Source organism: Pan troglodytes, chromosome 1 (genome assembly GCF_028858775.2).
Source record: "Pan troglodytes isolate AG18354 chromosome 1, NHGRI_mPanTro3-v2.0_pri, whole genome shotgun sequence".
Classification (NCBI taxonomy): domain Eukaryota; kingdom Metazoa; phylum Chordata; class Mammalia; order Primates; family Hominidae; genus Pan; species Pan troglodytes.
The window spans coordinates 130030266-130047891 of NC_072398.2; the positions used below are offsets into that span (position 1 = coordinate 130030266).

The following is a 17626-nucleotide window of genomic DNA, read 5'->3' on the forward strand; positions in this document are numbered from 1 at the left end:
ATATCATCCAGAAAGTTTGTGATTGGAATTTATTGGCATGCATTTAATCTAGATCAATTTTAAGCCCTTAAACTTTTATGTTTAAATGAACAGAATTATCTCCATTAAATCATATTCGGTACTGCTTGTGGCTATATAAAGAGAAAAATTATAGTAGTGCTATGTTTGTACTTTATTAGAGAAAAAGCAATCATCTCTAAATGAAATTATTCTTTTTCTAGTTTCATGGAATATCTTATTTTTTAATTTTAAATTTCCGAAACAAGATGTCATCATTTGAAGATTCCAGTTTGGGCTTTATTTTTCTAAACATGTCCATTATGGGGCTGAGTAAACAGAATATATAAGATAATGAAATCTTTCTTACATAATACAATGTTTTTCTAAACCACATTTCAAACATGAAATTAGACAATCTAGTTTTCCACCAGGGAAATTATTATCTGCTTTATATGTACCGTATTAATTAGATTAGGCCCAAATCCTAGTAGTTTGCATAATTATATTTAATTTGCCAGAAGGGGTCAAATTGTAGCATTGGATCTTAACTAAGAGGTAATGCTGTTTAGTCAGAAAAAGTATATCACATTCTAGAAATCAAAAGTATTTGTAATTTTAGAACAATAAAATGTAGTGTTGTTCTCTTCAGAGGCCCAACTGTTTATATTTGAATAGTAAAAACCCCAGAAATGCACCTGGCTTAATATTTATAATCATGAAATATGGTTAAAAGTTAGTTAGAAGCTCATTTATTTCATCTCCTTCCAATTTAGTGTCATTTCCTTAAATCTATTTTCTGATCATTTAGCCAATCTGTCATTAAGATATAAAATTTCAGACACTAAACTTTTGCCATTACTTCTTTCTCAGTATAATTCCTTCTCCTGGAGTTGATATGCTTTCTCTCTATTAAGTTACTTTTTTGACTCCTTATCTCCACATCTCAGAAATAAGATACTCTATTAACTTGCCATATAAAAAATTAACTGAAGAAGAACTTCGGGAACTCATTTACAATGGAGCAAAAAGGATCACCAAAATTATGCAAAAAGGAAAAAGCTCGCTCAACAGGAATCTCAAGATGTTCCGGTAAAACAATATTCTTCCAGATTTTATTGGACACTGCTTTACTCCTGGGGAAAAAAAGTGCCCAAGCCAACTTTGTGATGTTTGGTATTCAGTGACTTTGGTATTCCACCAGCCACCCTGAAAATCCTGCCAGTTATAAAGAGCCATGTCCACCCAGGAATTCTGGATTTCAACATGTTTGACCTAGTTCTGGGTTAGTTCTTGGCCAGCCCAACCCATTTCTGGAGCAGTAACAGCCAAACATGCATTATCACAAGAATGACTGGGGGCACCTTTGATAAAATACAAATTTCCAGAGAATCAGCCAGATTTATTGAATTGGAAACTCAGAGGTAGGAGTTGAGATGGAGGTGTGGGTGGGGTGAGGCAAAGTCAGGAATCAGCATTTTTTAAAAATCTCCAGATAATTTCTTAAAAACAATTGTGTTGAGATATAATTCATATCCCATGTAACTCATCCATTTAAAGCATACCATTCAATGGTGTTTAGTATATTCCCAGATATGTGTCACCATCAGCACTGTTAATTTTAGAATATTTTTATCACCTCAGAAAGAAATCCCATCCTCTTTAGCTATTAATGCATTGTCCCCCGCCCCACCCCCACCACCTCCATCTCTAAACAACCATCTTAGTCTCTATAGATTTCCCTGTTCTGGACCTCTATATGAATGGAACCATACATTACATGGTATTTTTTGATTGGCTTCTTTCACTTGGCGTAATGTTTTCAAGGTCCATTCAAGCTGTAGCATGTATTAGCGTAGTACTTTATTCCTTTTTATGGCCAAAAAATATCCCATTGTGTGGATATGCTACATTCTGTTTATTCTTTCATCTGTTGAAGGACATTTGGGCACCCAGAGAATTTAGATCATTAGCCATTTTTGGTAACTACTGATAGAACAGGACCAAGTGTTGGTCTCAGGGCGGCTCCCGGCTCTCCTCAGAAAGCACCTTGGGTCCCGCACTGCAGGTGGGAAAGCCAAACGTGACTGGCAAGGCGGGACTTGGGACAGAATTCTGGCTGTGCAATTCTTAGTCACATGACCTGGGCAGAATCTTTAATCCTCTTCGCCTCTATTTGCTCATTTGTAAAATGGGAATACGAATCTTTATTTCATAAAATTCTTGTGAAGATACATGAGATTATCTGAGTAAAGTGTCTAAAATTGCCTGACACACATGTATTGTAAACATGAGAGCTATTATCCTTATTTTTCTTGTTGAATTAAACCAAAACAGACATTTAAATATGGAGTTTTAGAAGCTGGATAGATTATTTCTATCTAGAAAATAAACTATAATAAAGAAAATAAGTCTTTCTAAGTTATAAGAGACCAAAAGGACAGATAAGAAGATGCAATTCCTTCACTTTTTTGACCTAAGGCTAAAGCAATAAGTAAAAGTCCACTTTTTTGAGTAAATAGTAGAGCAGGGGATACTAGAGTCTGGGAAGGTAGGAGAAAGGGAAGAACAGGGAGAGATTAGTTAAAGGATACAAAATTACAGCTAGATAGGAGGAATAAGTCTTAGTGTTCTATATCACTGTGGGATGACTATAATTAACAAAAATGTAGTTTCGAATAGCTAGAAGGAGGATATTGAATGTTCCCAACACAAAGAAATGATAAATGTTTGAGGTGATGGATGTGCTAATTACCCTCATCTGATCACTATACATTATATGGATCCAAACATTGCTATGTATTCTCTGAATACGTACAATCATTATTTGTCCATTAAAAAAATAAATTAAACATTTTTTAAAAAAGAAAAGTCCAGCTTTTCATGTTGGAAGCAATTCCTTCTAGTTAAGATTACAAAGATACTTTTCTTGTTTTATTGCATTTTCGAAGTCTACATATTCTGTATACCCTGTGAATCTTTTAAAATTTCTACCCATGTAGATGTACATATGTATTATGTGCACACACACATAATTATAGTTAACACTTATTAAGCCCTTGGTATATACCAGGCAATGTACTTTACGTGCATTAACATACTTTTCCCAAAAACCTTATATAGTCAACTAGGGTAATTCAAGCATAGTGTAGTTAAGAACCTTGCTCTGAATCATAAAGCAAGGGAGTAGCAGAACCCAAGCTCTTACTCATGACACTTGTAATCGTTTTTCTTCTACCTTTGCAGATAAGATAGCAGAAAAGAAATTGCACATGATCTACAAAATGATGTTTCTATGGCTTGAAGGAGCTTTTATTGGTCCCTAGTGAAATCCTCAGAATTCATACATGAAAGAAGAACAAGGCACTGAAGTAGCTAATCCAGTATGTCTAGTTCCAGTCCCCTGTCTTCCAGCTTAGTCTCTTATCACCACACTACACTGTCCAGGCACCAAGTTTCCATTTTTGTTTTTAAAGGCAATGAAATATGAGAATGCCAAATGTGGTCAGGGTATTTATGTTGCTGTGGCTGCCTTAAGAGTTCATACTTCATTCTCCTGTTGGAAAACCCCTACCCGTTCTTAAGACGCAGGTCAAATGTAACCTTCTCTGTGGAAATTACTTTTCTTTTATAAAATTTAGTTCTGGTTCCTCCTTTTTTTTTAGTTCCCAAAATGCATTGCACACGCTACACTATTTACACTATTGCACTTTGTACGTTATTAAAAGGCCAAACCAAAGAAAAGCAGCATTGTGAAGTGCGTGGTTTCCAAATTGAGCTCTGTGGTGTCCTGTCAGAGACCTGGGGATGGAGGTAGGTAGGGGTTCTGGGCTGGGTTTCACATCTGATTAATCAGAGTTCTGCTGTTATCTATTCGGCTTATTTCCACTTCAATAATAAGTTTCTTGACAGGAAAGAAAAATTTTAAAAACCTCTGGTGTTATGGAAAAACCATGAGCTTTGGAGACAGGCCAGAGTCTGAATCCCAGTTGTACCACGGCCATCCCAGCTGTAAGGGGTAAATACATGCAACAGCACAGTGCCTGACACATAAAGCCTCAATAAATGAATCCCCTTCTCTGTTTATGATCATTATTTCTTTGTTTCTCTGCTGTACTTTGTAGGGTCTTTATACCCTTTCTACCTAGATCAAAATACCCCATCCATGTTTACTAAATGGAAGCAAATGTGATGGGATACTAGAATGAAATCATTAAGGTCAGTTTTGAGGTTAGATATGGATAATAAAGAGTCTTGAATGCTATGCTAAAATCTTTAGGCCAGGCACGGTGGCTCATGCCTGTAATCCCAGCACTCTGGGAGGCCGAGGCAGGCAGATCACCTGTGGTCAGCTTGACCAACATGGTGAAACCCCATCTCTACTAAAAATACAAAAATTAGCCAGGCGTGGTGGTGCGTGCCTGTAATCCCAGCTACTCGGGAGGCTGAGTCAAGAGAATCACTTGAACCCTGAAGGCGGAGGTTGCAGTGAGTCAAGATTGCACCAATGCACTCCAGCCTGGGCGACAGAGTGAGACTAAGTCTCAAAATAAATAAAATAAGATAAAAATAAGTAAATAAAATCTTTAACAGAAAGTTTGGAAAAGTAGGGGTATGATAATATTTATGTTTTAGCAAATAAATAATCCTAGATTCTTAACAGAAGGTGCCGGGTTACAGTTTGGCTTAGTGGTTGAGAGTATAGAATCTGAGTTTATATCACAGGTCACTCACTTACTAATTTAATTATATGACTGTGGGCAAGTCACTTAACTTCATTTCCCTCATCTGTAACATTGGTTTAATAAGAGCACTTACACAGATTAAAGTAATTAACATATATAAAGCACCTAGAACAATATCTGGCACATGGTAAGAAGCACGTAAGTGTTATTGTAATGACAATAAAAAGGTTATTTTTGTTACTTTTTAAGAGACAGGGTCTTACTCTGTTGCATGATTATGACTCACTGCAGCCTCAGACTCCTGGGCTCAAGTGATCCTCCCACCTGTGCCTCCCAAGTCACTGGGATTACAGGCAAAAAGTTTTATTATGATGATGATCCCATGCACCTTTAAAGTATATAAAAAGGAGCTTGCAGAACTATTTGGGGATGAGTAATGGGGGCTCAGAATCATCTAGGATTCTTTTGTAAACCTAACAGACTTTGCGTTGAGAAGTACCACCATTATGAAGCACTGTTACTAATGGAAGTATAGTGGATTCCTCAGGGATGTTAAACACTAAAAAGTTGAGAATTCCCATTGTTCTGATAACATAAAGGATAAGATATCGTGGAGAGAGACTGGAAGCAGGGAGATGAATTAGAAGGCTACTGCAATAGTCTAGTAACTTAAATCGATGGTCCAGACCCACATAAAAAAATGACCACCAGAAAAGTCTGCTGGTCAGACTATTAGAAATAACTGGATTAAATCTGACCCTCATTGGAGTCCATCTAAAAGTAACTTTGATCCCCTAGGGAGACCCACAATTAGCATGTCCTATTGTTTGGAGTAGAGTCTCCTGAAAAGCTATATACTTCTGGAGAACTGCCATAGTTCACCTTGAACATTTAGAGCAGTTTGTAAGATCCAGATATCAGACCATGAGGTCAGAAAGCAGGAGACTCTTGATGCTCATTGGCATAATACCCTAAATAGGAGAGGCCAACAGACCTTCTAACAAAAGAAAACAATGCCAGTGTGTCATGCTTCATAATGGATGTCTTCTTCAACTGCACTGTAAACCATTAAGTTATGCACTGTAAACCAGTAAGCATGTCATTTCAAGAGTTAGAAACCACTTACAGGGACAATGTTTGGGAGACACGTTGCAGAAAAAAAAATGGTAAAACATAGTTCTTTCTTAGATAATTTTTCTTCCCTCCACCACCCATGTGCTTCTTCATGTGTGGTAGATAGAATAATGGCCCCCAAAGATGTCCATGTCCAAATCTCTGGAACTTGTGAATATGTCATCTTACATGGCAAAAGGGAATTTACAGATGCAATTAAGGTTATGGACCTTCAGGTTATCTGTCCTGAATATCCTGGACAACCCAGGTGAGTCCAATCAAACTACATGCATTTTTAAAAGCAGAGAACTTTTTCTTGCTGTGGTCAGAAAGAGATGCAATAAAGACTCAACCCAACATGGCTGGCTTTTAAGACAGAGGAAGGGGGCCATGAACCAGGGACTACAGTGGCCTCTAAATGGCCACTGTAATGGCCCTCAGTTCACTATCAGAAGGAAAATGAGGACCTCAGTCCTTCAGCCACATGGAACTGGATTCTGTTAACAACTGAATGAGCAAGGAAGTGATTTTCTTCTAGAGCCAACAGGAAGGAACCCATACTGGACTTCTGGCCTGTAGAACTGTGAGATAAGACAGTCGCATTATTTTAAGCCACTAAATTTGTGATAATTTTTATTTATTTATTTATTTTAGAGACAGGGTCTGGCTGTGTCACCCAGGCTGGAGTGCAGTAGCACAATGATAGCTTACTGCAGCTTCAAACTCCTGGGCTCAAGTGAAGTTTCTGCCTCAGCCTCCTGAGAAGCTAGGACTACAGATGTACACCTCCACATCTGGTTAATTTTTTAATTTTTTTGTAGAAACAGGGTCTTGCTATTGTTACTCAGGCTGCAACTCGAATTCCTGGCCTCAAGTGATCCTAGATTACAGGTGTGAGCCACTGAATCCGGCCTGTGAATTTTTTTTTTTTTCCTTTTGAGATAGAGGCTCACTCCATCACCCAGGATGGAGTGCAGTGGTGCAATCTTGGCTCACTGCAACCTCTACTTCCCAGGTTCAAGCAATTCTCAAGCCTCAGCCTCCCGAGTAGCTGGGATTACAGGTGTGCACCACCATGCCCGGCTAATTTTTGTACTTTTAGTAGAGAAAGGGTTTTGCCATGTTGTGAACTCCTGATCTCAAGTGATTGACCCACCTCAGCCTCCCAAAGTGCTGGGATTACAGGCATGAGACCCTGCACCTGACCCAGTTCATGATAATTATTTTACAGCAGAAATAGAAAAGCTAACATTTTATGTTACTCAAATTTGATATAAAAAATGATTCTAATGAACTGTGGAAAACACACAAAAATGTAATTTAAAACTAGTTATTTTAAATTAAATATTAATTTTCTGTTGCTATTAAGCACGACTCTAATTTACTTTAATTAGCTTGTGGGACCATGGGGAGCTTTTAACCATCATGAAATAGATTTCTCTTGTCTCATGAAAGATAGTCATACAGTGCAGGCGTGTGCTCTTCCCCAGACTGTTTGGTTAACTAAAGTTAACTAAATTTAGCCAAACAAATATCCAAATGTTTGCAAAATAGGATGTAATTAAAAGGATTCATTAGCATGGGGATCCTTACGGTATTGAACAACTACAAAATGCACAAGCTTAGGTAACAACACTAATAAGTTGCTGTTCTTGTTCAAAATGGTGATATGACTAGGAACATCAAACACACAGGGACACGAAGCAAAGTTGAGGAAAATTTAAAAAAAAATAATATATATGATGCTATGGTCTGAATGTCTGTATCCCTTCAAAATTCATATGTTGAAACCTAACCATCTAGGGGATGGTATTAAGAGGCGGGGCCTTAGAGGAGACCCACCCTTGTGAATGGGATTAGTACCCCTATAAAGGGCTTGAGGCAGCCTGTTTACTCCCTCTGTCTCCTCTGCCACGTGAGGACACAACAAGGTGTCATCCGTAAAGCCCTCACCAGACACTGAATCTGCTGGTGCCTTGATTTTGAACTTCACAGTTTTCAGAACCATGAGCAATAAATTTCTTTTGTTTATAAATTACCCTGTTTAAGGCATTTTGTTATAGTAGTCTAAATAGACTAAGACACATGGGAAATGTTATTTTAAAAGCTATGCTTGGGCATTTCAAAGGACTGTAATTTTTTACTTCAAATATTGCCATTTCCTATTATCTTCCTCACTAGCATCTCACACACATATGGGGTATGCCTTATAAAATGAACTCTATAATCATTTCCATTATTGACTGATAAAATATAACAAATATGATTTTTTAAAAATTGACTATCATTCCGAGATTAAGCTTAGAAATGATGTCTTTCTATAGAGGAGTTTCTTGTAATAACATTTGTTGAAACTAAATTTGAACTATAACAGTCCTTAAGTTTCATAATACCCAGCATCTGATTACAATTCCCATGTTTAAAACAGTTGACATTCCAAAGAGAATTCTGTCCATTTTTTATAAATATCCTACCATGGATTAGATCTCTGCTTATGTTTATTATCTGATCATTGTTTCCATGATGATTTGTCAAAGCACGGCCCCACAAGACAGCTATGCCTAGCTCTTTCTTGCTTGTTCTCAGATGAAGATGAAACATGAAGAACCATGAATAAATTGTATAATTAGTAAGGCCATCTTTCCTGCCTCCAGATTGCTCTGTCCCCTTCCAGGGACCCAGGGCTTTCTTGCCTTCTAACTGTCCTCCTCCATCAAAACAGGAAAGAGTTTGATAACATCATTTTTAGCTAAAACGAAGTCTGATATTTGCTTTCAGAAGGTCCTTATCTCTAATTGTGTAATGAGAGGATTTATCTACAAAGTGTAAGGTTTTTTTCCTTTTAGGCAAACAGAGTTAGTGGGAGGGAAATGTGGGGTTACATGCTAACCCTGAAGACAAAACTGTTCAGTTATATTAGTGTGCTGCGTGTTGGAGAAGGGGAAAGTTGTGGTGAGAGATGTCTGTGTGAAGAGGAATGATCATAAAGAACACCAGGCTACATAAGGATCTCTTCTTATTCCATATCTTCTCTTATCTTAAGCCTAATGTCTCTCCTATCATTCTTTGGCTCAACAGTCTCAACTTTTGGAGCTCCAGAGTCCATTTGACTTGATCCTCTTCCCTCACTGCATTTTTTTTTTTTAACTTTTTAAATAGAGACTGGGTTTCACCATGTTTCCTAGGCTGGTCTTAAACTCCTAGACCCAAGGGATCGGTCCACTTCAGCCTCCTGAAGTGCTGGGATTATAGGCGTGAGCCACCAAGCCCGGCCCCTCACTGCATTTTGCATAACATTTTCAAAGATTAGCAATTAAGAGCATTGGCTTTATGGTAAAATTTGAATCCTAACTTCTACTAGTAGGCTGTATGACTTGGAGTAAGTTATTTAACTTTGCTATGCTTTGGTTTACTCATATGTAAAATGAGGAAAATCATAATACATGCGAAGCTCATTAGATAGCGACTGGCATTTAGCAAGTGGTAAATATTAACCATTCTTCGTATTAAAATCCAGCTAAATTAATCTTCTCTTCCTCCTCCAGGTTCCCAAAGTGCTTCTAGAAACCCTATTAGGGAGGTTATCAGAATGTGCCTAATAGTTCTACTCTTGTTTTTCTTAGCCTGAGTTCCCTAGGAAACAGACCCTGAGGCATGGATTAAATGATTAAACTTTGTATGGAAGGTGCAATTCCTGGGCAGTGAGAGTGAGGGAAAAGGAAGTGAGTTTGGGAAGGATGAGAAGGAATAGAAGGTTATCATGCTAGCCACTGCTTCAAAATAAGCCATAGAGAGACTGAATCGCTTGCTATGCATATTGCTCAGCCACTCTGGAAAACTGTGGTTGGAAGGAAGAGAGGAGAGAGAATTATTATTTGCTTCCCTTCTTTGGCTCAAATTGATCCCACAGGGAGTTAATTTTCCTGTACTTCCAGATGTAATATCTGGCTGATCAGGAAGCCAAAAACCATGCCCTGTGGTGAAATGTTTCATCTGAACCCATAAATGGCGGAAGCAGCCAGAGACTCTGAGCATATGGCTGGCTACCTGGTTGCACAGTGGCAACCACCGCGGAGGGCTGATATTCTTGGAGAAGTAATTAGTTGGCTCCATTCAGCAGAACTACATGAGTAATAGAGTAAGTGTACCGCAGAGGCTTCCAAGGAAAAGCTAACGGCCTGAGAGGCAGGCCAGGCAAGGCCACTGGGATCCAAGGAGATGTATAAGTTATGTCTGATATGATATTTTCTATTTTTTAAAGATTATAAGTTGTTTTAGGACAGGACTATTTCTTTTCACCTTTGAATCCTCTGTAGCTATAATGATGCATGCCCTACCTTAGGTGAGATGTTAGGCAGAGGTGGGTGATGTGCAGCAACCCAGCCAGAGGCTGAGCAGCAGTTAGGGACAAGATCCAGTCCCCTGGAATAAAACAGAGGGCTAACAATCCAGACAATTGGACTGGGGATCAAAATAGGGTTTCAGACAGGGAACTGAAATTTTAAAAAAATAGTTATAAAAAATAAGCCAAGGTAAAATTCTTCATAGCTGGACAGTATGAACACGGCAGGGATTTTACCAATGGATGAAACTATTAATAGTATTTTTATTAATAGTGATGACAACTTATAGCTAATATTTATCAGGTATGCTAGCCATTTCTTTAAATTACATTATGTATTTTTCTCCAAATTTCTCTTAGATATTTTTATTATTTTCATTTTTACAAGTGAGGAAATCAAAAGTCCAGAAAGTTAAACAACTTGCCCATGGCCACACGGCTAACGAATAAAGAGGCTAGCACCTAACCCCAGAAAAGTCTATTTCCAGCGCATGCATCTCCAACTACTACTGAAAGTGTTACATGAAATAAGGCTTACAAAATCCTTAGCAATCACTTCTTGGGCTTTTGGCTAAGATCAAGTGCAAAATTCTTTTCAGAATTCCATCCATACAGTAAGTACTCAATGAATTTTATCAATTCTCATTGTTAGTAACAGTAACATTATAATAGAACTAGTGCTATTAACTGTAGCAATAGTAGTTGTAGTAGCAGCAACACAGGTATATGGAACTTAGGGTCAATGAGTAAGACCTGTTGAATGTCTTGGTTCATAGAAGAGGACTGAGGAAAGGGAAACTGTATAGGGGAAGACTGATCCAGGTGTTATGGGGGGAGTCCAGATAGAGGAACATATAATGCAGAACCTTGCCCTTTTAACAAATGTAATTGAGCGCTAACATAGAATAGAGGTTAAAAACATGGACTTTAGAATTACAAAGGCCTATGTTCTGTTATTTATTAGCAATGAGACCTTGGGGGAAATTACTCAACACTTGTGAGCTTTAAGTAACTAACAACTGTACCTAGCATAGTGTCCCACATACAGTAATCATTCCTTAAATGCTTGTAGAATTGACATACTGCTTCATTTCCATACTTTTCCACCCCTCTGCAAAACAAAACAAAACACTATCCTCAGTACCCAGTTGCTGAGTAAATGTAAATACCTAGGCAAATTCATCCCACTGAGTGTAGCTACTTTTTCAACCAATATAATTTGTCACCCATATCTACCTAACATTTCAGCAGCTTCCTGATCTGTACTAAAAAGCTGTGTTGCACAACTAAAGAAAAATGTATGATTTGCTATTTCTGGCATCCTGATTCTATGTGGCTACAGTGAGTATTCTTGTGGTCTTCACTGATCTGAAGCAATTTTAATTTGACCAGGAGGAGGCCATTTCTAAGGGAGTGCCTATTTTTCCCCAAAGCAGGTCAATTTAAAAGGACAAAGTTCTCATTTTAACTATGGTGCAATATGCATGAAAATAAACAGATATTAAAAGGAACAGGTCATCTCTTTCATTGGCAAATTTCACTGTAATATTGAATTCTATTTGTGGGGGCACAAAGAAAATAATGGTTTAATTTACAATTGAGAGAGAGAGGGAGGGAGGGGGAGACAAAGAGAGAGAGAGAAAGACCATTACTGCCACCTCTCGCTCACTTCTTCAGAACTGAGAAAATGTTGAAGAAAGTTGGCATTTGCTTGCCAAAGTTTCACACAGAGAGTCTGACTTTTGTTTTTACTTCCATGACCTTTAATGGCTTTCAGTGCAGTCAGACCAACTCTGCATATATATTGACACTATGAAAACCACACAGATAAGCAGTTTTGGGTTTTCATGCTTTATTTACTTTGGAGCTTAACAATCATACACATATTTCCCTGTTAGAGCTCCCAAAAGCTTTGTTCTGATCTTGAGTTGCTTTTGTCTGTTATTCAGCGTTTGGATTGCTTTATAATTACTCTACAAATGTATGTATTTTAAATATATTTTTTTGCTAGGGATAGTTCTATTTTGTTATTGGGTGCACTATATTCATGTTTCCTTTAACAGAAGTACGAAGAGTCCAGTTCAAGCTGAGAAACTCACACTCCACTGCCATACATCTGGGGAGATGCAAACAGAAAAGGAAGGAAGGAATTTCTGCAATCACTAGAGGGACAGGTTTTGCAGCAGATCACCCTCACATCTACAGATGCTCTCTATTTCTTTTCACCCAGAGGTTTCAAATTGCGCATTGACATCTCTGATTTTGCCAAGAGATCACGTGCTTCAGTTAGTTCCCATTCCCTTGTATCATTTAGGACACAGTAAATTCTTCCAGAACGCTAAAGAAATGAAAGTTTTGAAAAATTCGATATATATTTTTTTAATGTTTTTAATTGTAGGAAAAGGTACATAACATAAAATTTACCATGTTAACCATTTTTATGTGTACAATTCAACAGCGTTACATACATTCATGTTGTTGTGCAAATATCACCAGTATTCATCTCCAAGACATTTGTTATCATCCCAAATAGAAACTTTGTATTCAGTAAAAAATAACTCCTTGTTATCCCTTCCCCACACCTCCCGGAAGCCACTATTCTACTTTCTGTTTCTGTGAATTTGACTATCCCAGGTACCTCAGATAAGTGGAATCACATTTGTCCTTTGTGTCTGGCTTATTTCACTTAGCATAATGTCCTCAAGGTTCATCCATGTTGTAGTAGGTATCAGAATTTTAATTTTTTGAAAGCCAAAAATATTGCATTGTATGTATGTATATATGACATTTTGCTGATTCATTTATCCATTGATTGTTCTTTGGGTCATTTCCATTTTTGGCTATTATGAATGATACTCTTATAAACATTGGTGTACAAATATCTGTTCAGTCTTTACTTTTAATTTTTTTGTGTATAGACATACAAGTGGAATCGCTGAATCGTATGAGAATTCCATGTTAAATTTTTTGAGGAATCGCCATTTTGCATTCCACAATGGCGGCACCATTTTACATTTCCAATGGCAGTGCACAAGAGTTCCTATGTCTCCACATCCTTGTCAACACTTGTTATTTTCTTTGTTTTTTAGTAGCCTTCCTAATAGATGTGAAATGCTATTTCATTGCTATATTTTAATTATTAATAAATCAAATTTCTGGCCTAAATTTCCAGATGTTCTTAAAAAAGATTTGGAAGTTACTACAGACAGTTTTATAGTAAATAAAGAATATTTTATAAGATTCTTAACGTGGTGCCATCTTATTTGAGGAAGTGAATAGTTAAAGAACTATTAGCTAAATAGCTAAAGAGCCATGCAGGATACACAAATAAGGGAAATAGTCTTAAAGACATACTTTATTGAAATGCACGCAACACACAATCCTAATTGGATTAGGTATTTAGAAAAGGAAGACAATAGAATCTTTTCCATGTTTCTACATGGGCACTTGATAGCCAAGTACCAAGCTATGGAAAGCACGGGTTGGGGGGTAGCTCAGGGGAAAGGGAATTATACTGCACATCCAGGTGGCCATGTTCAGTTTGCAACTGAGTTTAGAAAATGGGAGAATGCTGAGGCTGAGGGAGACATTTTGGAGTTATTAGCCTATGGTGATGCCATTGGCCTGGAATTGTCCCTCTGTGCAGGCTGAGAAGGGACTCCAAGGGGCAAAATAGGATGCACAATAGTTGAGGGTAGACAGAGGAAAAGGGAGAAGGAACAATTATAGAATTAAGAGAAGTGGTTCCTTGGAATCCAGGGAAAGAAAGATTTTAAAAACCAACTTGTCAAAACTGCAGACAGATTGGATAAATAAATAATGAAAACTGCCTACTGGATGTGGCACCTAAGCAGCCATGGGTAACATTCATAGAGCACTTTCAGTTGAGGGGTGGCAGGAGCCTGTAGGAGTGGGAAGAAAGTGGAGAAAGTGAACAGACCTCAATCTTTCAAGAGGTTTAAGAATGAGTAGAAGGAGAAATTCAGGATGGTGAGAAAAGCACTGTTTGTTTTGCAAACTGCAAAAGACTGGAGCTTGTTTATAGGCTAGAGGGAAGGAGCTGAAAGAGAGGAAGAAGCTAAAGACACAGGAAAGAAAAGAGACAGCTGATAGCTGTAGGTCTTGGAGAAGGTGGGAGGGAATGAAAGCTGGAGCACAGGTGGCTGGATTAGCCTTAGCTAGGAAGTAGGAGTGTGAAACTCTCCTTCTGGAACAGGGAAAGCAGGCAAGGTCACAGCATGCAGAGATGTTTATAGAAGTATCTAGAAGTAGGGGAAGGGCAGGAAGTTAAGAGCACCCATGCTTGATATAACCTTTGTGAAATCGGAAATAAAGTCATCTATTAGGAAAAGGTTATGTTTCAGAAAATCAATATGGTTGAATAGTGCAGTATACATTGAATGAGCTAAGTGTTAAAAGTAGAACACTAATATAATTGTCCAGGCATGAAGTTATATGAGACTTAAGTGGAGTGATTAGAAATGAGGTTGGAGAAAGAGAGGTGGACATCATGCTTTTTTCTCATATTCTTCTGAAAGTCAGAAGCAGTACTTCCGATAAACAAATCCCAATAGACAATATCCATGCAATGGGAATTGCCACATGACATCAGTATTTAAAGCTGTCTAAAACTAGGCCAGCTGCAGTGGCTCACGCCTGTAATCCCAGCACTTAGGGAGGCCCAAACAGGCAAATCACCTGAGGCCAGGAGTTCGAGACCAGCCTGGGCAACATGGTGAAACCCTGTCTCTACTAAAAACACAAAAAGTAGCCAGATGTGGTGGTACATGCCTGTAATCGCAGCTATTCGGGAGGCTGAAGCATGAGAATCGCTTGAACCCAGTAGGCAGAGGCTGCAGTGAGCAGAGATAGAGCCACTGCACTCCAGCCTGGGCAACAGAACAAGACTCTGTCTCAAAAAACAAACAAAAAAAAGCAAAAAATAAATAAAAAAAAATAATGAACTAGAACGAAGCATATTTGGAGAAATAAGACTCTCTAAAGACCAAGTTGTGAAATTGCAAAGAGATTAATGTATACTTTTCCTACCTATTTCAGTCTCTGGATTATCTAAGTGCCTACACACACACACACACACACACACACCATTTTTATGTGTGTACAAATATACAGGGGATATACAAATTAATTTGGGTGGAAGTAGGGTAAAGGCAAAAGGAGCCTGACCAAAAACCCCATATAAACCAGAAATGCAGATCACAATTATGAATAATTCACTTCTTTATTATGGCAAAATATACATTACATACAATTTACCATTTTAACCATTTTATTTATTGTTTGTTTGTTTGTTTATTTTTGTCCTGTTTGCAGTTTCATACATGATCATCAAACTGCTGCTAGGATGCGCACACCTATTACTGCAAATTCACAACCTAGGAAAGACTTTTCCTGGGAATTTACTTTAGGTCAGGGTTGGGCTGCCTGGTACAAGGCTGCACCCACAACTGAGCAGGTTCAACAACACAGGAGCCTTTCCCAAGACCATCATTTTCACCACTTTTAAGTGTAAAATTCAGTAGGATTAAGTATATTCACATTTGTGTTCATGCATCACCACTATCCATCACTAGACAGTTCTCATCTTCCCAAACTGAAACTCTACCCATTAAACAACTCCCCGTTACCGACACTCCCACCCCCTGGTAATTGCCATTCTATTTTTTGTTTCTATAAATGTGGTTATTCTAGGTACTTTATGTAAGTGATATCATACAATATTTGTCCTTCTGTGTTTGATTTATTTCACTTAGCATAATGTCTTCACTATACCTGGTAAGGCCCTTTTGATTAGGGAAAATTTTCACAGAAAAAAAGACTGAACTCTTTTCCAAAAATTTCCATAAATATAGAACAATATATTTGTTCATTCATTCATTCATGCATTCAACAAGTATTTATTGAGCCCATATTGTGCCAGGCTCTTCTTCTAATAAGCCATTGGCAGGAGATAATAAAGGAATCATACTAATCTCCTTACTAGATCACAGTTATTCTTCAATCAACATAACTCAAATTATCTGTCTCAGATTACTAATGCCACCAGTGGCTCACTTCCTGGATCTTCTTACATTGGCATATCATCGGCTGAAGAGAACAGTGGCAGAGTATCAAAAGAATCAAGCTGGTTTCTATCATGATAACTCCTGTGCATGGAATTTTTGCTGTTGTCCCTTCTTTCCAGAAATACTGACACTCAGCTAGCACTAAAAATCACAGAGAGACAACTGGCCTATATGTTATACCCTTGTTAATATCTGACTTAACCACATGTTAATCTGCTTTATCCTGTACAGGTGCACTGGACGTGAACCATGCTTCTTCCAGCCAAAATATCAAAAAATTCACAGAAAAATCTGAGTGTTCAGTTTTTCTTGAAAAGGTAGAAAATCTGGTATTCCTTGGCCCATGTTCTCATGTGTCGAGAAATGACTAGGGCCAAGAAATAGCTGTCTCCTATAAACAAGGTTTTCACCACAGTTCTCATTACTTCATATATATATATATATATATATATGTGTGTGTGTGTGTGTGTGTGTGTATATTTCATATATATAGTTCATATATATGCTTATATATATAAATACATATGTATGCTTATATAAAAATACATATATACTTCATATATATATACACATATGTGTATATATATGAATATATATTTTTAAACATCCAGTTCTATATATACACAACTGGATGTTCATTTGTCCATTCACTCATGTTAAGTATCTACTATGATAAATCATTGTGTTAAGCATTATGGATTGTTAAACACTGTGACTGTACAATTAGCTCCAGGCACTTTGGGGGGGGAACAAAGCAGAAAACAGACATAGCTGACCTTGGTCAGAAAAACTACCCTGGCTGTAAGGTCATTCTTCCTTAACATAGTGATAAGCAGTTCAGTCTGCAATATTAGGCAATATCTGGTTAAGCACTGATTTCTAAGGTGGGGTAGAAATACTAAGAGCAGAAAGATAGAATGTAATGATTCCTGCAAAATCCTCTCATATGGAATAGGCCTCCCAGATAAGGGCTATACAGTTTCAGTTTCTAGAGAGAGAAGGCTGGCAGGTAAAGATACGAGAGCTCTAAAAAAATGAAGGAGTTGTTATTGGTGGTGGTGGTGGTGTTGAGGGGGGTATGGTAAGACACTCACTGGTGGGTCTGAAATCACTGCTGCAATTGCTTCCTTTGTCAGGATTAAGCCAAGGCACTGAGCAGGGCTGAGCCTGCAAACTGAAGTCCCTCAGTTCTACGCCTGAGCAAGGTAAGAAACTGGGTATAACTGATGCAGTAGACTTGTGTGTGAACTACTGTGTTATAGAGGAGAGAGTAGCCCCTGACCTGGGGGAGTCAAGAGATTTTTCAGAAGTGGCATTTTACCCAGATCTTCAAAGAAAGTCCAAGTTTCACATATGGAAGTGGAGATAGACGAACAACCATCTAACAAATGTATATTAAGTGT

General features: G+C 37.9%; 1 long non-coding RNA gene and 1 other non-coding gene across 2 annotated transcripts in view; one reads left to right on the forward strand and one right to left on the reverse strand.

The window, feature by feature from the left end:
* Positions 1-3724: 3724 nt before the first annotated feature.
* The window catches only part of LOC104001720 (uncharacterized), a 45981-nt gene continuing 32079 nt past the window's right edge, over positions 3725-17626 (forward strand). The window contains exons 1-3 of the long non-coding RNA XR_673653.5: positions 3725-3810; positions 16455-16540; positions 17360-17428. This is a non-coding gene — a long non-coding RNA (uncharacterized LOC104001720). The remainder of the gene's footprint in view (positions 3811-16454; positions 16541-17359; positions 17429-17626) is intronic.
* On the reverse strand, positions 15460-15646 carry LOC112207353 (small Cajal body-specific RNA 16). Its single transcript, XR_002941785.1, has one exon. It is a non-coding gene; the product is annotated as a small Cajal body-specific RNA 16 (non-coding RNA).